General features: G+C 44.4%; 1 long non-coding RNA gene across 1 annotated transcript; it reads right to left on the reverse strand.

Annotated features, from left to right (window-relative positions):
- Positions 1–8,340: 8,340 nt before the first annotated feature.
- LOC127332382 (uncharacterized) lies at positions 8,341–10,857 on the reverse strand. Its single transcript, XR_007870433.2, has 3 exons — positions 10,128–10,857; positions 9,013–9,159; positions 8,341–8,919 (listed from the first exon to the last, which is right to left on the reverse strand). It is a non-coding gene; the product is annotated as an uncharacterized lncRNA (long non-coding RNA).
- Between the last annotated feature and the right edge of the window lie 6,966 nt (positions 10,858–17,823).

A 17,823-nucleotide genomic window follows, 5' to 3' on the forward strand; every position in this document is an offset into this window, starting at 1 on the left:
GCACATCTCATTCGTATTACAAGGAAAGCCTTGGGGTCTTGTGCGCAAGACCACTCCAAGTAAAATCATGGTGAACACTGACCAACGGGTGAGTTACACTAGGCAATGTTGCGATGAAGAGTATGGAAGATGTAGATGAGGATGCAACACATATCTTTGACAAAAAATATAAAACCCTAGTTGTCGCCCGTCTCCTTCGTATCTGCCCGACATCAACGGGTCCCTGCCTCCTATGCTTGTCCCAGTAGCGGTGGGAGGGTTTAGGCAGTGGCGGAGGAAAAATGACAAAGTTGTGGGGTTAGAGCCTTGATTATCACTGATTTTAACTAGCTTTTAATTTTATTATGAATACTCACCAATACCTAACAGGGTTGATAGAAAGTTGTGGGGTTAGTCGACTCCACAACCTAGGCATATATTCACCATTAGGGGCTGGGACCTCGAACTTGTGCTTGACGCTACAGTTGGGTCCCAATTAGCAGTGACGTTATGGTGGCTATGACGATGTTGTGTGGAAGAAGAATAAGGTTTTCCCCCGTCCAAATCGTTTTTGGCGATCTAGCCAGTGGTGTTGAGGAGGATCTTGAATCGTATAGTCACAGCTCTACAGAGTAATGGATCTCTGGTATTGTCTATGTGGGTTGCAGGTTTGGTATCAAGAGATGTAGATCGATTCAAGGGTTCCATGGCGATGACTCAACTATAGGGTGTTGGTTCTTAGGGGAATATGTATGAAGACCGCTTGATTGTCAGCAACAATGTTGGGCCAGCTCCAATTGGGGAGCGGCGACAACGGTGCATTGAGAGCTCGATCTGGCAATGGTAGTGGTCATTAAGTATGGCCTATCATTAAGTGATCTAAGGACCTTAATGTATTTTTTAAACGTTTGAAATGTTTTGTATTTCTTGTGAACTTCTCTAAAAGATATATGGATCCTTCTTGTGAGAAAAAGAAGAGGATCCTGGATGCTGTTCTTGCCCCAACATTGTTGCGGGAGCATAACCCAACGACCAATGAGGTACCGACCGATCTGAAAGATCTAGGCTGCCCATATCGGTGGTATCAATCCCACCGGCACCCGCATGCAGCCACCAGGCACTATAGACCACCTCAGCCTACCTCAGTCCTTGCTCGGTTGCGTTCACCACCAACGACCCATCTGCCTCTATCTTGTTACCCTTCACTCTATGCATTTGGACAATACATGCCTCAGAGTGAGAGGACATAAGGGCTCATCAATGAAGGACGTAGCTTTGCATGATCTAAAGGTTCTTTTACACATTCGGATTGTCTCCACATAGTACTTCACTAAATTACTTTGACCATAATCTTTACCAAACTCATAACAAAAAAATATGATGTTGAACATATTGCCTCAAACACATAAATATTTTTATCACATCACTAGTCCAGACAATCTGATGTTTTTCATGCTAGCAGTTCCTTTCATTATAAATTGTCAATCTTAGAGATGTTTGACCAGACCTAGAAGGACATAAATTTTGGATCATAGGTACTCATATTAGCACATTCAATTAACATAATTTAAACAGCTAACATAAAAATGAAAACAATACAATTCTCATGACTTTTGAACTATACTTCCTAACTCAAACTTTAGAGGTTATAATGGAGAAAATTAGTGAAAGATGTATTTTCTACACTTCTTAAAGAACGGACATGAATTTTTGCACACTTTCGAAGAAAGGCTACTATATAGCAAATTAGGCATTTACAAACAAGTGTACTATTTATTAAGCTAGCATACATAAATATATATGTATTGTAGATATATTGAGATTAAATCTAATGATATATTTTTAAAATTTTAGATAATGTGCTTATCTTGAGAGTGTCTGTTAGTAATACATAGCACAAGGCTCTAGGGCCATTAATCTAGAATCAGATCAGAAGAAGCGAAAAAGTAAATTTGGGAGTAACATGTATGGCATTGAAGGAAATTAGGAGGGCATCCCACGTCAGTTGTATTTGCATTCACATAACAGATCCATACTACAAAATATCGTCAGTTGCCAGAGATGATCCCTTTCAAAAGTTCATACGTTCAAGACAGGTCCATAGACAGCTAGGATAGCATATTACGTTAATATTCCAAATGCTATCCATTAGCAAACTTGATGTCTCCAGTTTAGGTAGATACTAGTACAAATGCCCGTGCGTTGTTACGGGTTCTCAAATTTAATTTCTCAATGCACATATACAATTCACAAGTCACTATGAAAATTCAAAATAAAATAAGGATATAATAATTACTACATCATGATAATACCGAACGCAATAACAAGACATCATTGTTGTGCTTCTGCGTGGTTTCAAGTTCTAGGTCTTCTTGCTACTCTTCCACGTTAAGACCCACACCTGTGTTCTGGCCGTCATAACTGTCAACTCAACAACCTCTCCTTTTGGATGTATTATTGTCTCACAAGACGTGGGTGCCGCAAACACAAGTTTACTCGAAAGGAATACTTCTTTTCTGATTAGTCCAAACAACACTTTGATATTTAGAAATATCCGGAGACAACCCTGAATCGTAGCCTTTTGTGTCAAACATACAAAAGGGATTTAGCAAATCTTCAATAATGGCTGGGGTAAAAAAACTTCCTCCGCAAGCCGGTGGTGCGGATGCTAATTTTTTTTAGGCAACAATTATTTGACCGCTCCAAAAGAGGATGACCATGGAAACCAAGAAAAAGGGTACAAACGGAGGATAAAATGTTGGCAACTCCTAAAGTTTCGAACAAAAGCTGAGGCAATGGAGGGCCTGTGGATCGTGCTATGAAGCCCTGAACACCAATATATTGCATGTTTAGTTTACCACCGATACATTACACGGCGCCGCTGAATGTAAGCTGCAACTATTTCTTGTACCGTCATAACAAAACCTAATTGCATAGGCACCGTCATAACAAAACCTAATTGCATAGGCCTTAACAAGACATATTCTTATAGTTCTGCAATTCGAGACCCACAAACATCAACATCTCTTAGGAAGCAACACCCAACCCGATCGCCTTTGGCGGCTCTGAAAAAAATGATGTGTCATCCTATAGTTGATACTCTGGAAAAAATGCATAGACACAACATATAGTTATCGGAAAAATTGATCTTGGAATACACTGCTAACAACAAGGTCTAGGCAATGCATACACACCAGCCGCTCAAGTTGTACTTCTGACTCAACATGGACCAGCTCAACTGCATAGTTGCCCCATCATCTTTAATAATTCAAACAAATATACCTGGGTGGAATTGATCATCCTGACAGCAAATGGCAGTACATATGAAAATATTCGCTGGTACCTTAAATCATGCCTCCCTGCCACTCAAATCTACCTTCAGCTCCACTGCTACAGCTCCATGTCGATCTGTGTGCACAACTCAATTTACAGGGAAACAAAAATGCCATCAGTGTGGGTTGCCTACCATAATAAACACAAGACCCTTAACGATCCATCTATAATGGGCTGTCACAATAAAAAAAAGTGCTTGAATTTAATGTGTCATCTACAAACCTGCATCCTTGAATATCGCATAAAAATGGCACTAACCCCAAATCCAGATTCATCATGTTCACAGAACCACAGTTCATGATCCAGATTAAAGTAGATATTGACCATTCTCTACTTAGTTCTCGAAAAAGAAGTATTGCTTTGTATTTTTGTACATCAGTGAATCTAACTCAACTGCTATGGAACTAAAGAACTGAAGAGTACAATGCACCATCATTTTTGCAATCGATCAAAAATGTTGAAGTACTACACCCTGAAAATAAATAAATAAGTGGTTCAACAAAATTCTGTCCTAGAGGCATCTAAATATGTTTGCACATGACTAAAAAAATAGAATAGCCTAATGGATAAATCCTTGCATTTTTATACATGGTAGTTGAATGCCCGTACGCCTTATTTTCTTACCACAGATGTAAAATCTATGTCATTTCTGAAAAAATCTAAATTAGTGCATCTTCATAGAATCGTGTATTTTCCCAAGTAGAAACACATTTATGTAGTGATAGGAATAAACAGTGCATAAGTAATTTAACTTTATGGAGAAATACATTGCAAGAGGCAAAGTAGTGTCTATTCATGGAGGTTTATTCACTGGGGTGTTTTCTAGGTTAAAGAAAACAGAATTATTATCAAGGAAGCTACAAGCAAAAGAAATATTTCTTATTGAAAAAAGTTCAAGTTGGTTCACGTCATTGGAAAGTTTGAATATAACATCATGAACACTTGTTTTCACCTTAGGATATCTCTTGATATATGTTCTATTTGGTGACCACTACAAAATAACACTGGCCAAAAGTCAGATAAATATAATTTTCCAAGCAAGAACAACCCATGCATTCTCACTAACGTAAACTATGTAAACACTTGTCTTGTTACGAAAGAGTGTCATTGCAGACAATCATGTGTGCTCTGTAGTCAAATATACTCAGTCCAGGAATATACCTTTTCAATCTTATTACCTATAATAAACCAATTCGAGCTCTGCATGGCAATATTTTTGTTTGCAGCTGTGGGAGCATCAAACATGAGAAATGATGGGACTTCTAATATGGCCTCGTTAACTTAAACCTGAAATTAAAATACCAAGCTATTTGTTGTCATCCTTGTTGTAACTGCACCAGTACTGACATGGCAAACATAACATGAAAGCCTATGAGCTTGCCACAAAAAATATGAACGCAACTTCCTGTTCCTTCTGTGATTCCATCTATCCCTACAGAATTAATATGCTAATACTCCATACGGCAAAAACTATGTTTGAAAAATATAAAATGATTTCCTTTACAAATATAGATACAAACCAAACATATTTGATTATGACACATAAGTTATTTCCTTAATTAATAGCTATATTCTAAAGAATTTAAAGAACTCTTTAGTGGAGAAAACAAATATTGCACATCATGGCCAATTGGACTAAGCCCGTTCCAACAACAAAGAAGTCACTATCTATAATCAACAATCTGAAGTTGGACAAATATATACTGAATTAATATTAACAAAAGCACCAACTGATCTTAGCTACCACACAAGCTAGGATGAGATTTTGTTTCGTGAACTACTAATATTGGTTCAACATGTGATAGGTTCATCTTACAACTGCTGTTACATGATAACCAAACCAATCGTTTGTACCATAAGCTCGATAGTACATGGAAATACGCCCCCGCTTCCGGCTCTCATTGGCCAGATCTGATGAGCTTCGTGTCACTCTTGGTCATCTTGCACTTCTTCTGCTCGTTGCAGTCGATCCCTTCAGCTCGGGGTTGAGCCCTTCATAGGAAGTGGTTACTAAGGTGTGAAAAAAAGCGTCTGTTTCTCCAGAAAAAAGTTACTTCAAAAGAAAGCAAAATTTCAAATATTCTTCATTATCATCCTGTGACAAGAGTAGGGGGTAGGAATTGACTCTACAAGTGAAACCGTTGTTGCTAGGAATAAAATTTTGATTAACAATTCAACGCCAAGAATAGGAAAGAACCTTTTTTATTTGGAGATCTAAAATTCCAAATTCTATGATGAAATTCCCTCCGATCGATCTAGTTGTTGCCCTCCCTCTTGCTTGTTGGATTACCACTACGCTAAAATCAGGATATACTCAAAATAATCGCACGAGGCTGAGGGAGCGGATGGCGTCGAGAAAGTGGAGTTAGAGGAGTGGGTCAAACCGAGGCCAGCGGCTTCCCCAGGAGGTGGCGCAGCAACTTGATCCCCGCGATGAGCACCTGGTCGACATGCTCATCGTTGGTGCTGCCGCCGCCATCTTAGCGGACCCACGCCTAGAGAGGTGGAGTGCCGCCCGACCAGCGCGATGATGCAGGTGATAGGAAGCACGCTAGGGCAGGTCCGGGTCGGCGAGCAGCAGACGCATGGTGAACTTCCCCATTATTATTTAAATCGCCGCAACATTATTTCTAATGCCTGGCGTGATACAGCCTTGGGCTTGGCCCATTTAAAAACATATGGGTATCCAATATGAGAATGAATCTGTTGATGTCAACTTTAATTTGCTGAAATTCATAATCGTTATGGAGGTATGCTGAGAGCAAAGCTCTGAACTGATCAACCACGAAATCAATTTACCCTTCCACAAACAAACTACATTCGCAGCCATCTCAGGAACAACCTGAAAGTATGATACAACCAACATGTGAGAAATTTATAAACTGCATGAAACATCAATTTTATAAGTGCATGTATTGTATGTTGACATCAATTGCATAAATCATTTCTGTGCCGCAGGAATCCATGTTTCTTTACACTATGATAATACATCAGGAATAACAAGTTCCAAGTTCAGCTCCTACGCAAAATTTACAGATAAATACAACCTAGATGGCTTGATGTGTGCAATTCGTTCAGCTCCACATCACATTGAAGGGAACATGTGAAATTACAAATCTTAAAGTGGTTATTCGACGGGCAAGGTCCCACCCTCTGCATATACCACCACTGGGAGCCTGGTACCTCAGATGTAGCTATTTGAAACTCGATCTTGAGTTGCATCCATCATCGACAAGGCTGCAATGTACCTCCACACCTTCAGTAGTCACACCAACATTTACGTTTCTTAACAAAACAAAATTCATTAGTGTAAATGGGATCAAATTAAGGCACCACACATTCTGCTGTAAGTGCTTGAATTCTCATGGAGATTTTCTAATGGATCGGGTCATATCAGAAAACTTCAACCAGCAACAAATACTACTGATCCTGCGAAGTTGGATACAAAATTTCTACGGTGAAACAGAATGGTGAGGAGCCTACTCGAATATGAAGTCCTTACATTGTCACCTGGTAATGGAGGTGAGAGTGCGCTCATGTAGGTACAGGTCATCGAGCGGGCAGTGAAATTGGCTGAAATCCTCTTCTTTGGCGGCATCCAAGCCCTCCTCCATTAGGCGTGGGGAGGGGGCGTTAGAGAGGCGGGGCTGGAGGGAGAGAGGCCGACGGCAGTCACGTCGCTGCTCCAGGTGGGTGCCTCCCATGCGCGGTGGGTGGAGGCGGCATTAGAGGCCAGCGGAAACCTGTTGCTCCCAGCGTTGCCGGCTACGCCCCCCGCCGCGTCGAGCACCTCTTCGTCAAAGACCACAACGCTAGTGCCGGTGGCCTCGGCCAGGAGGTATCGGTAATCCGCTCGACTCCCTCCCTTCCCCTGGGCATGAAGATCTGGAGGCGTTTGTGTTGTGCTCGTGCTTGATTTGCACCCCAAACTTTTCGGGGGAGGAAAAAAAATGAAGGAACGGTAGAGTAGCCTGAAAGGAAGGCGCGGGGTCAAGTGTGTTGCAATTTTTCCGAAATCACCCCTCCACCCCGTTAACTTCCGCCTTTAAACCCGCCGTGCAATCAATTCTCCTTCCCAAAAAGCTCTCTCAGATTGGCCGTGCATCGGTGCGTGGCTGGATGCTAGAAACAAGGAGCCTGGTGTTTATCAATGGGAGAATTAATAGGAGGAAAGTAGCGAATAATTATGGGCAGTTTTGGAAAGAGATAATAGACAGGTTTTTCTTAAGGACGTGACTACAAAGTGGTCAGCCACAATGTAGTCCTACGGTGTGGTCAGTCTGACCAGATGGTTTTTTCCATTTTAGGAAAGCGAATCAAAACAGAATCTTTCCAAAAATAGATAGCAGAACCAGCTGGCCCGCACTAACTAATGCCCGCCATATACGCGTGTGTAGCCCCTTCCTTGGCATCAGTAGCACGAGATAGCCTGGGGACCATCGGTGCAAAACCAGAGCCTTCCCTAGCTACCAACAACCATGCGGAAATGGTTTTTTCCATTTTAATCACCTCTGGGAACAACAAAACCTTCAGTTACTTTTCCCTCCCCAGATTTCTTCTCCATGAACAACCTGTAATTTCTAGATAACTAACACCCATGATTTCAATAACTAACTACCTCTGGATCATGCTAATTAGAGACCTGATTTACAAATAAGAAACGTACATCCCCTTTCTGTGTGCTGATTCCATGCTATGATTTAGTTACTTCCTCCTAAAATCTTTGGTACTACCACAACAGTATTACCAGCAGTGCAGAAACATCCATATGTGAACAAATTTTGAATGATAATAAGAACAAGATGTAAGAATTTTATGGGAAAAGGAACTCAGTAAGCATTCAGGATTATAATCCATATGTAAGAACTTTATGGGAAAATCTTTGGTACTACGACAACAGTATTACCAGCAGTGCAGAAACATCCATATGTGAACAAATTTTGAATGATAATAAGAACAAGATGTAAGAACTTTATGGGAAAAGGAACTCAGTAAGCATTCATGATTATAATCTGAAGTGTTCCAGAATTTTAGCAGTGAACATCCATCCAATGCTTTAGAACTTTCTGAAATTGCGTAGTCCAACCCATGATAAACCATACATACCATCCACCTATGTGGCAATGTATATCTAGTTATCGCCAATGTACTTCTAGGAACCAACTAATATACATCTAGGTATATAGGGAACCATGATAAAACGTACACACCATCCACCTATGTGGTAATGTACATCTACACACCAACTAATATACTTCTAGGAAAAAGTTAATGTACATCTAGCTATAAAAAAGGGATCTACCACTTTACACTCATCAAATTTAGATGATACTTTACATCTAAAAACTAACTAATATACTTCTACCAAGACAGGGGTAAAGACACATCACACATAGCTAAAATATACACTGTATACAACTAATATACACTCAATCATACAGAAAATCACAATTACAGTCAACACTATTCTTTACCTTCCTTTTTATCTAAATCGCACACACACAGGCCACTAGGAGTCCCCAGAATATAGCAGGACTCGTAACCAAGCATGCCCCATCTATGCTTCAATAACAGTATTACATTCCAAGGGAGCAAGATTCAATCATCCTACAAAAGAAATTTTGTAAGCCAAGAGATCATAGATTCAGGTTGAACTTGAAACGCATTTGACACCAGGAAATAACAGGAAGGAACTATTACCGACGCAAAATCATCCCTGCAAGTATAAAATTGTTCCCAGGAAGAACATCCAGTTCTTTCTTGCTTCCACCTTCCTCCATCTGGTAGCAAGATTTCAACATGCTGGAAGTAGAAGAAACATCTAGTTGCTTCTTACTTCTCCACCCCCTAGAGAAAAGATACAACCAAAATGACTTTAAGAAGAAAATTAAGAGGAACTCAAGCATCCAATTGGTAAAATATTATTTGAAATAATGGACTAAGTTACTTCCTAAGGTTAGTGGACTAAAATTTTAAACTGAGTTAAGTTACTTCCAGAAACTGGTGAAAAATAACAAATGAACAATGGACCAAGTTACTTTTCGAGGTTACTAAACTAACATTTTAAACTGAACTAAATTACTTCAAGATGTTGGCAAATTAAAGTTTGAACAATGGACTAAGTTACTTCCTGAGGTTAGTAAACTAACATTTTAAACTGAACTAAGTTACTTTGAGAAGTTGGTAAAAATAATGTTTGAACAATGGACTGAGTTACTTCCTGAGGTTAGTAAAACCAACATTTGAATAATGGAATATTTACTTTGAGAGGTTAGTAAAACTAACATTTTCAATTGGACTAGATCACTTCCAGAAGTTGGTAAAAATAACATTTGAATGATGGACTAATTTACTTCCAAAGATTAGTAAAAATACATTTAAAGTAGTCGAAATTACTTCCAAAAGTTGGGCAAAATTGGACTAAATTACTTCTAGAAGTTGGGCAAAATTGGACTAAACTACTTCCAGAAGTTGGAAAAAAATAACGCAAAGTAAGAAACTAGATCACGCCTTGACAAGAACTAAACTTGATATAATAACATACATGATGCTATGTGCATAACTTGCACACATAAGACACATGTCATACATGAATTACTTCCCGTCGTGTAGTAAAGCTACATCCAGCTACAGAACTATTAAAATGATGAAATTACTTTGATGTGCATATGGTGTCCTTATTAACTGTGTATCAGTAGTTAAGACACTAAAATCAAACTGAGTAATACGAATAGGCACACATCTTGTCTAGAAGAACTGCAACAAAAAAATATGACAATTTGAGCTGAATCAAACAAGAACATTAGGCAGCTTACATGTTGAGGAGGGTGTCCTCGTTTTCCTAATTGGTGATGACAGTGACCTCCTCCAACTGAATAATAGGAAGAACAGGGAACCAGACACCAATGACCTCCAGACGACTACGGCGAACAGGAGTATCAACTATCCCCTACACAATTCTCTCCGCCTTCAGCCGCCTCTGAAAATTCGGCGGTCTTCCTCCAATCAGCTGCCACCAGGGAGCCACACGTCCCGTGTGCAGCCCCAAATAAGCTGATCCCCACTCCCTGAACGCGTGTTCTGCGTCGACGAGCGTGTAGAGTGCCGTCTCCGTCTCTGCGCACTCGAAGCGCAGCCTGGAGGCCCTCGACGGAGTGTAGCCCGTGGAGGATCGACCTCACCCTGGAACCCGACGCGCGGTGGCACCCGATGCGGTACAGCGGCGGGAGGAGAGAGGTCAAGAAGGTCGGATCCCCTAGAGAGGCTCGCCCTCACCCTTTACCCCGAAGCGCGGCGGCACTCGGTGCGGCGCAACGGATGGAGCAGCGAGGTCGAAACGGCGGCGGCGCGCGGGCTTCGCGTGGAGACCCCCGGCAGAATCCAGCCCGTGGAGGTGCGCCCTCACCCTGTACGCCGACGGCGGCGGCGCTCGGTGCGGCGCAGCGGCAGGAGGCGGGAGCACTAAGGCGACGACGGCGGGACAGCAGCAAAGCGAAAAAACAAGTGTGGGGAAAAGATGGAGAGGCGAGTGGATAAGTGAGCACTTTATAAGACTCGTTTGTGGTCAGCCGCAAGATAGATATTGCGTTTTCTTAATCCTAGCGAATAATTAGGAGCAGATTATGTGATACGGTAGAAACGTAAAATGGTCAGATGAAAATATGTAGGACAAAACCTCCGACCGGAAGAAACTTCCTTTTAATATAGTAGAGATTATGTACCCCCGCTAGCTGGTTACATACATCTCCTCAAGCATAACCAGTTCAAAATGCAAGTTCTATCATGAATCTACTGATGACAACAAAGGGTAGTTAAGGTCGGTATATTTTATTCACTGGATAAAAAAACCAAGTGGAAATAAATATGATGGATGAAAACAACATATAGATTGAGGTTAATAAGTATGAATGATCCCACATAGGTCTTCACCCAAAGTGCCCTAACAACAAGTCAACAGCTACCCACGGTAATGTAAAATTCTATTATAGTTTCTGCTCCAGCACAAGGAAACAATAAATCTAATTATAAAGCAGAAATGATCACAGCAAAAGCAAACTGGTACATATTAGTCTTCAATATTTGAAGGGTGACATGCTTTTTTCGTTTATGCCACGAAGTACAAAATCCACTCGATAGAATGAAAAATTTAGCTTTGGGGAGAAACAACAAAATACCAGAAAGTGCGAATGGCTCTTGACAACGGGACGAGATCCTCTAACGTTAAGCTACACTAGCCTTACTTCTCTTCTTTCCCAATCCTATGATTTATGCCCAAAACGATTTAAATTATTCTACACAATAAAAATTTATGTTATGCATTTAGATTAACTACATACAGATAAAATTACGATGTGATAAAATTCAGTTCAAACTTTTTATATCTACAATAATTATCTACAGTAATCAGTTGCATCACATAATATGGTACTCATTGCTACTGTTGTTGGGGGATGACCCCCGGTATGCCAAAGGCATGCCAAACCGGATGGTTTGAGCCATCAAGATACCGGTTTAATGTTTATTCCGGAGCTCAAAGTTAAGCGTTGGGCTGAGTAAGTCTATACCGGTATCCCCAAGAGAGGTATACCGGTATGAGCTAAGAAGACACCGGAGAACCGGTAAGAAGTGCACTGTAGCACGTCGGCAAGACTGGTCAAAGATTCTCTCCAGAGCTAGAGGACAAAGATGAGCCAAGCAAAGTAGCTTTAAACGAAGCCCTGGCGCCAAAGAGGAAGGTGACGCTAAAAGCAACCGGAGGACGTCAGCCTCCCTGATTAAAGAAGATACCGGCGTCACCTATGATTAAAGTTACTTTGTAAAGTAGTTTGTCTAGTCAAAGATGCCATTATGGTTTCTTCCCCTGTAAGCCACCCTCTCCCCTATATAAGGAGAGGGGGCACAACCCTTGCGCGGAGACGACCTGATACCTGAGATACGAGTTGCTTGTAGCCAGAAACTTGTAACCTAATGAGATCAATGAAGAGAAAGATCTAGAGCAGAGTTCTTCCTTCCATCTCTCTTCTTCTACCTTTGGCTTAGGCCTAGTTCTTGAGGAAAGCACCCGGAAGTTCATCCAATCTGATCCAAAAACCCTCCCCCGAATCCTCTAGCGCCCATTCGGCCCCAACTTAAGCCATCCCATGGCATCTGCTCGTTCGCCACGATGACAGTTGGCGCCCACCGTGGGGATGGAAGCGGCGCTTGACGGAGTTCACATTCGGGCGGGCATCCTCGACGTCGCCGGCCAGCGTACGGTGTCCGCGCTGGTGCAGCGCATCTACTCCATGGACTTCATCAACGACAACGCGGGCTGCTTCGCCAACGGCGGCATCTTCCCCAAGAACGGGCGCATCATCGAGTTCGGTAGCCACCGCGTCTACTTCGACATTGTCCCTGTGCGCCAGCGCCTTCCGCCGGTGCTGGTGGCACCGGATCCACCAAGGTGGCTATGTGCTGGCCGCGCCGCCGGCAGCGTGGAGGTAATGATGGCTGGCGCGGCCGGCGCGGGCAAGGAAGCTGTGGATGAAGGAGCTGGGCGTGCGGCATCGACTCGTGCGGCCAAGCCACCGCTGGAGCGCGAGGCAGGCGCTGCGGGAGCATCTTCCGCACCACCGGAGACACCACTTCAAGCGGCGATGAGCGTCCTCGCCACGCCCATCGCACAGAACATCGACCCGGCAGCGGTGCAGGCGGAGCTGGAGGCGCAGCGCCAGATGCTGCTCGCGAACGGAGCCAACATCGTCCGGGCGCAGCGCGAGCTGAACCTAACCCTACGTGAGTATAACGCTGCCCATGGCTTTGCTTCTATTAGCGCACAGGCCGCCAGGATACCGGAAAACCGGCTTAGAGCTCGCAACCTAGATCAGGATTTGCGTAAGGAGATTCTTACCGGAAAAAGCACTTCTGCATCGTTGAGCATTGTAGAAAAACCTAAGTACAGTAGCCCGGATAAAACCATAAAAGCTGCTAAGGCTGCAGTAGAGCTGTGTGAATCGCCTTCCGGAGACGCTCTGGCAAAACAGCAAGAGCGTGTCAGAGAGTTGCTTGATACCATCGAGCAGCAGAATGCTGAGCAGCTTGCTAAGCTGAACAAAGCTGCGGCTACGAAATCCGCGTGTTCAACAAAGAATGCCGGTAGCAAGTCCCAGGGGTAGGCATCGTCCCCCCATCCGGACAAGAGAAAAGAAAAAGAGATGAATGCGCAGCAAATGACTGTGTATGATCCGGTCCTTGCCGGAAAACAGCAAGCCGGGCAACACGATGCCGGTAGAAAAAGCCAAGGAGTAGATCGAGGCTACGCCAGAAGAGGCAATGCCGGAAACAATCACGCCGGTAGACATGAAACCGGGCAAAATTATCGGCAAGGGCAGCGTACGAAGAGGAAGAAATGCTTCCTCCAAGGTACCGGCAGGCAAGGGCCGCGGTACCGGAACCTTACGATGAAGCTGATTCAACAGCTGAAAGACTCACGGTATACCGGAACCCGTTGGGAGAACGCGTGGGAGAAAGACACCTGCCAGAACGGGATGCGAGGCACCGTCTGGATAGAGTGTATTTGTCGGAAATGATCGAGGCAGAAGGTCCTCCGGGCCCAAAATGCTTTGGTCCAAGGATCATGAAGGAAGAACCACCAGTTCGCAACTTCCAGTTGCCTCGTGACACAAAAACGTATGATGGCACCACTAAGCCGGAAGACTGGCTTGCAGATTACGTAACTGCAGTATACATCGCTAGTGGCGGAGGAACCGTAACTGGTGGAGGAAACAGGCGTTGGGCCGTGAGAATAGTACCATCCTTCTTGGTGGGACCGACACGAATCTGGCCGAATAACTTGCCGGCAGGAAGCATAAACGGTTGGTTGGACTTTGAGGAAGCTTTTGTGAGTAACTTAAGCAGCACATACCGGAGGCCCAACAGGCCGCATTAGCTCGCCTTGTGCGTGCAGCGCCCAAATGAAACAGACCGGGACTACCTGACCTGGTGGAACTCCACGAGAAACTCCTGCGAAGGGGTGATAGAGGCGCAAGCCATTGCTTGGTTTTGCAACGGGTGCAGAAGAGGTTCACCGTTGTGGCAAAAGCTGCAGCGGAACATGCCGGCAACTCTGGCAGAAATGATACGTGTGGCAGATAGCTACGCGTTGGGAGACCCAATGCAACCGGCAGTGCAAGCAGATCCGGCGCAAACGAGCCAACCACGCCAAGATCAATACCGGGACAACCGGCACAACAAGAGAAGGGAAGATTTTCCGGATCGAAGGTATGATCCACAGCAAGTAGCTGCGGTACAGGATAACTCCGGCCCCAGCGGGAGCCAAAGGCAAAAAACCGGATCGCAGCCATGGGCGGGTCCTAAAAAACAATGGGTTAAAAAGGAACCATGGGGCCAGAAAAAAGATTGGCAGGAACATATGAGATACACTATGGAAGCAGCTATGGAGCAACCATGCCGGTTTCACACTCCGAATCCAGCTAAGCCGGCAAACCATTTGACAAAAGATTATTCTTGGATCAAACACTTGATGCTGAGAGGTGCAGCAAAAGATGCACAAGCACAAGGTTGCTCCACAATATTGCCTCCCTCGTATGACATGTTACATCAACACCCGTTACCACCGCCACCACCGCTTACCGGAGCAAACACTCTACCGGTACAGCCTCAGCCAAACCGGCAACAACATCAGCAAGTCAACTAGGTGGGAGAAGGCAATGGCCAACCACCTCCACCGGCACCTTTGGGCCGGAATGTTTACCATGATCCAGATATGTGCTGTGTTGTGTTCGTCACTGAGCCAACCGACAGACAAAGCCTGCATCGCCGTTCCATGGAATTGAATGCTGTGATGCCGGCAGTACCAAAATACATGCTATGGTCGGATCAGGAAATCTCTTGGTCGTTCAAGGATCACCCCAATATAATGCCTAATCCGGGTGGTTATGCTCTTGTGGTAGACCCAATCATGCATGGGCCAAACGCTCGAGTCAAGTTCAGCAAGGTGCTGATAGACAATGGAAGTAGCATAAACATCATGTACCGGAACACCATGCATACGTTGGGCATAACAGAAAACATGCTGCAACCAACTCGAACAACATTCCACGGAATCGTTCCGGGCTTGTCCTGCGCGCCAGTGGGAAAAGTCCGGGTGGATGTATCATTTGGAGGGTGTGACAATTGCCGGGTGGAAAACGTTGAGTTCGAGGTGGTGGACCTAGATAGTCCCTACCATGCATTGCTGGGGAGACCGGCATTGGCAGCTTTCATGGCCTCAACTCACACGGCCTATCTCAAGATGAAGATGCCGGTACCTCGTGGACCCTTAACTGTGGTGGGAAACTACAAAGTTTCACTGGAAACCGCTTCAGCCGGATCAAACCTGGCAGAATCGCTAGTAACTGCAGAGGAAAAGAAGAGGATGCAAACTGCGGTTGCGCTGGCTCAGTCCTCACAACTGAGCTTAGCGGCAATGAGTGCAAACTTGGGCACACCGGCATTCAAGCCAACAAAAGAAACAAAGGACATTGTGCTGGACCCGGCTTACCCTGAGTGCACCGTTCGTATCGGTGCCGGCATGAATGAGGCATAGGAAAGCGCGCTCGTCAGCTTCCTCCGTGAGAATCGGAATATCTTTGTCTGGTCTACTGATGACTTGGTAGGTGTTCCGAGGGAGCTGGCTGAGCACTCTTTAAATGTCCGGAAGGATGCTAAGCCGGTAAGGCAGCCGCTACGCCGGTTTGCTGAAGACAGGAGAAAGATCATCAGAGAAGAGGTGACAAAGTTGCTGGTTGCCGGTTTCATCGTGGAAGTGCTGCATACTGAGTGGCTAGCCAATCCGGTGCTGGTCGAAAAGAAGAAAGAAGAAAACCTGGAAGCAAAAGCTCCAAAGGTGTGGCGCATGTGCATCGACTACATCAACTTGAACAAAGCTTGCCCGAAAGATCCTTTCCCTTTACCCCGGATCGATCAAGTGATTGATTCCACTGCTGGGTGTGAATTGTTGTCTTTCCTGGATGCTTATTCCGGTTTCCACCAAATTCCCTTGAAAAAGGAAGATCAAATAAAAACTGCGTTCATTACCCCGCACGGGGCTTATTGCTATGTCACTATGCCTTTCGGTTTGCGCAACGCTGGTGCAACGTACCAGCGCTGTATGCAAAAATGCTTGTTTGATCAAATTGGAAAAAATATGCAAGCGTATGTGGACGATGTCGTAGTAAAAAATAAGGTAAAAGAAACCTTAATCGACGATCTCCGGCAAACATTTGATAACTTGAGAAGGTTCCGAATGAAACTCAATCCGGCAAAATGCACCTTCGGTGTTCCCGCCGGCAAACTGTTTGGCTTTCTCGTATCAAGCCGGGGCATTGAGGTTAATCCGGTAAAAATCCAGGCAATCGAAAGAATGACTATACCGCGCGATCTCAAGGACGTGCAAAAGTTTACCGGAAGCTTGGCATCGCTAAGCAGGTTCATAAGCAGGTTGGGAGAGAAGGCTTTGCCGCTCTATGCTTTGATGAAAAAATCCGATAAGTTCGTCTGGACCCCTCAGGCAGACGCAGCGTTCAAAGAGCTAAAAACAATGTTGGCCACAGCGCCTATATTGGCTTCACCTCTAGAAAGAGAGCCTATGCTATTATACATAGCAGCAACAAACCGGGTTGTGAGTGTGGTAGTTGTAGTTGAAAGAGAAGAGGAAGGAAAAACCGTGCAAAGGCCGGTATACTACCTGAGCGAGGTGCTCTCCCTCTCAAAGCAAAACTACCCGCACTTCCAGAAAATGACTTATGGCGTGTTCATGGCCGCCACAAAGCTTAAGCATTACTTTGAGGAGCACCCCATGAAAGTGGTGAGTGAGGCACCCATTTCCGATATCATGTGCAACAAAGATGCTAGCGGTAGGATTGCAAAGTGGGCAATCCAGATATCACCATACGTACCGGTGTATGAAAGAAGGGATGCCATAAAATCGCAAGCTTTGGCTGATTTCCTAGTTGATTGGGCGGAAATGCAATACAAGCCGCTAGACCAAAAAATAGAATACTGGAAGATGCACTTTGACGGATCAAAACTCAAAGAGGGTCTAGGTGCCGGTGTGGTACTTACTTCACCTAAAGGAGATCACCTCCGGTATGTTTTGCAAGTGCATTTCAGAGCATCCAACAATGTCGCCGAATACGAGGCTTTGATCCATGGGCTCAAAGTCGCAAAAGAAATCGGTGCACACCGGATCATTTGCTACAGAGATTCAGATCTAGTGGTGCAACAATGTTCTGGAGGTTGGGACGCGAAAGATGCCAACATGGCTTCATACCGGTTTCACGTGCAAAAGATTGCCGGCTTCTTCGAGGGCTATGAGTTTCACCATGTGCCGCGAGCGGAAAATGAAGCCGCGGATGCTTTGTCCAAGCTGGGTTCATCTAGGCAAGAAATTCCTCCCGGAATAGCCTTGGCACACTTAAGAGCACCATCGATCAAGCCAAGCCCGGAATCGGAATCTATCTTTGTACCAGA

Source organism: Lolium perenne, chromosome 4 (assembly GCF_019359855.2).
Source record: "Lolium perenne isolate Kyuss_39 chromosome 4, Kyuss_2.0, whole genome shotgun sequence".
NCBI lineage: Eukaryota > Viridiplantae > Streptophyta > Magnoliopsida > Poales > Poaceae > Lolium > Lolium perenne.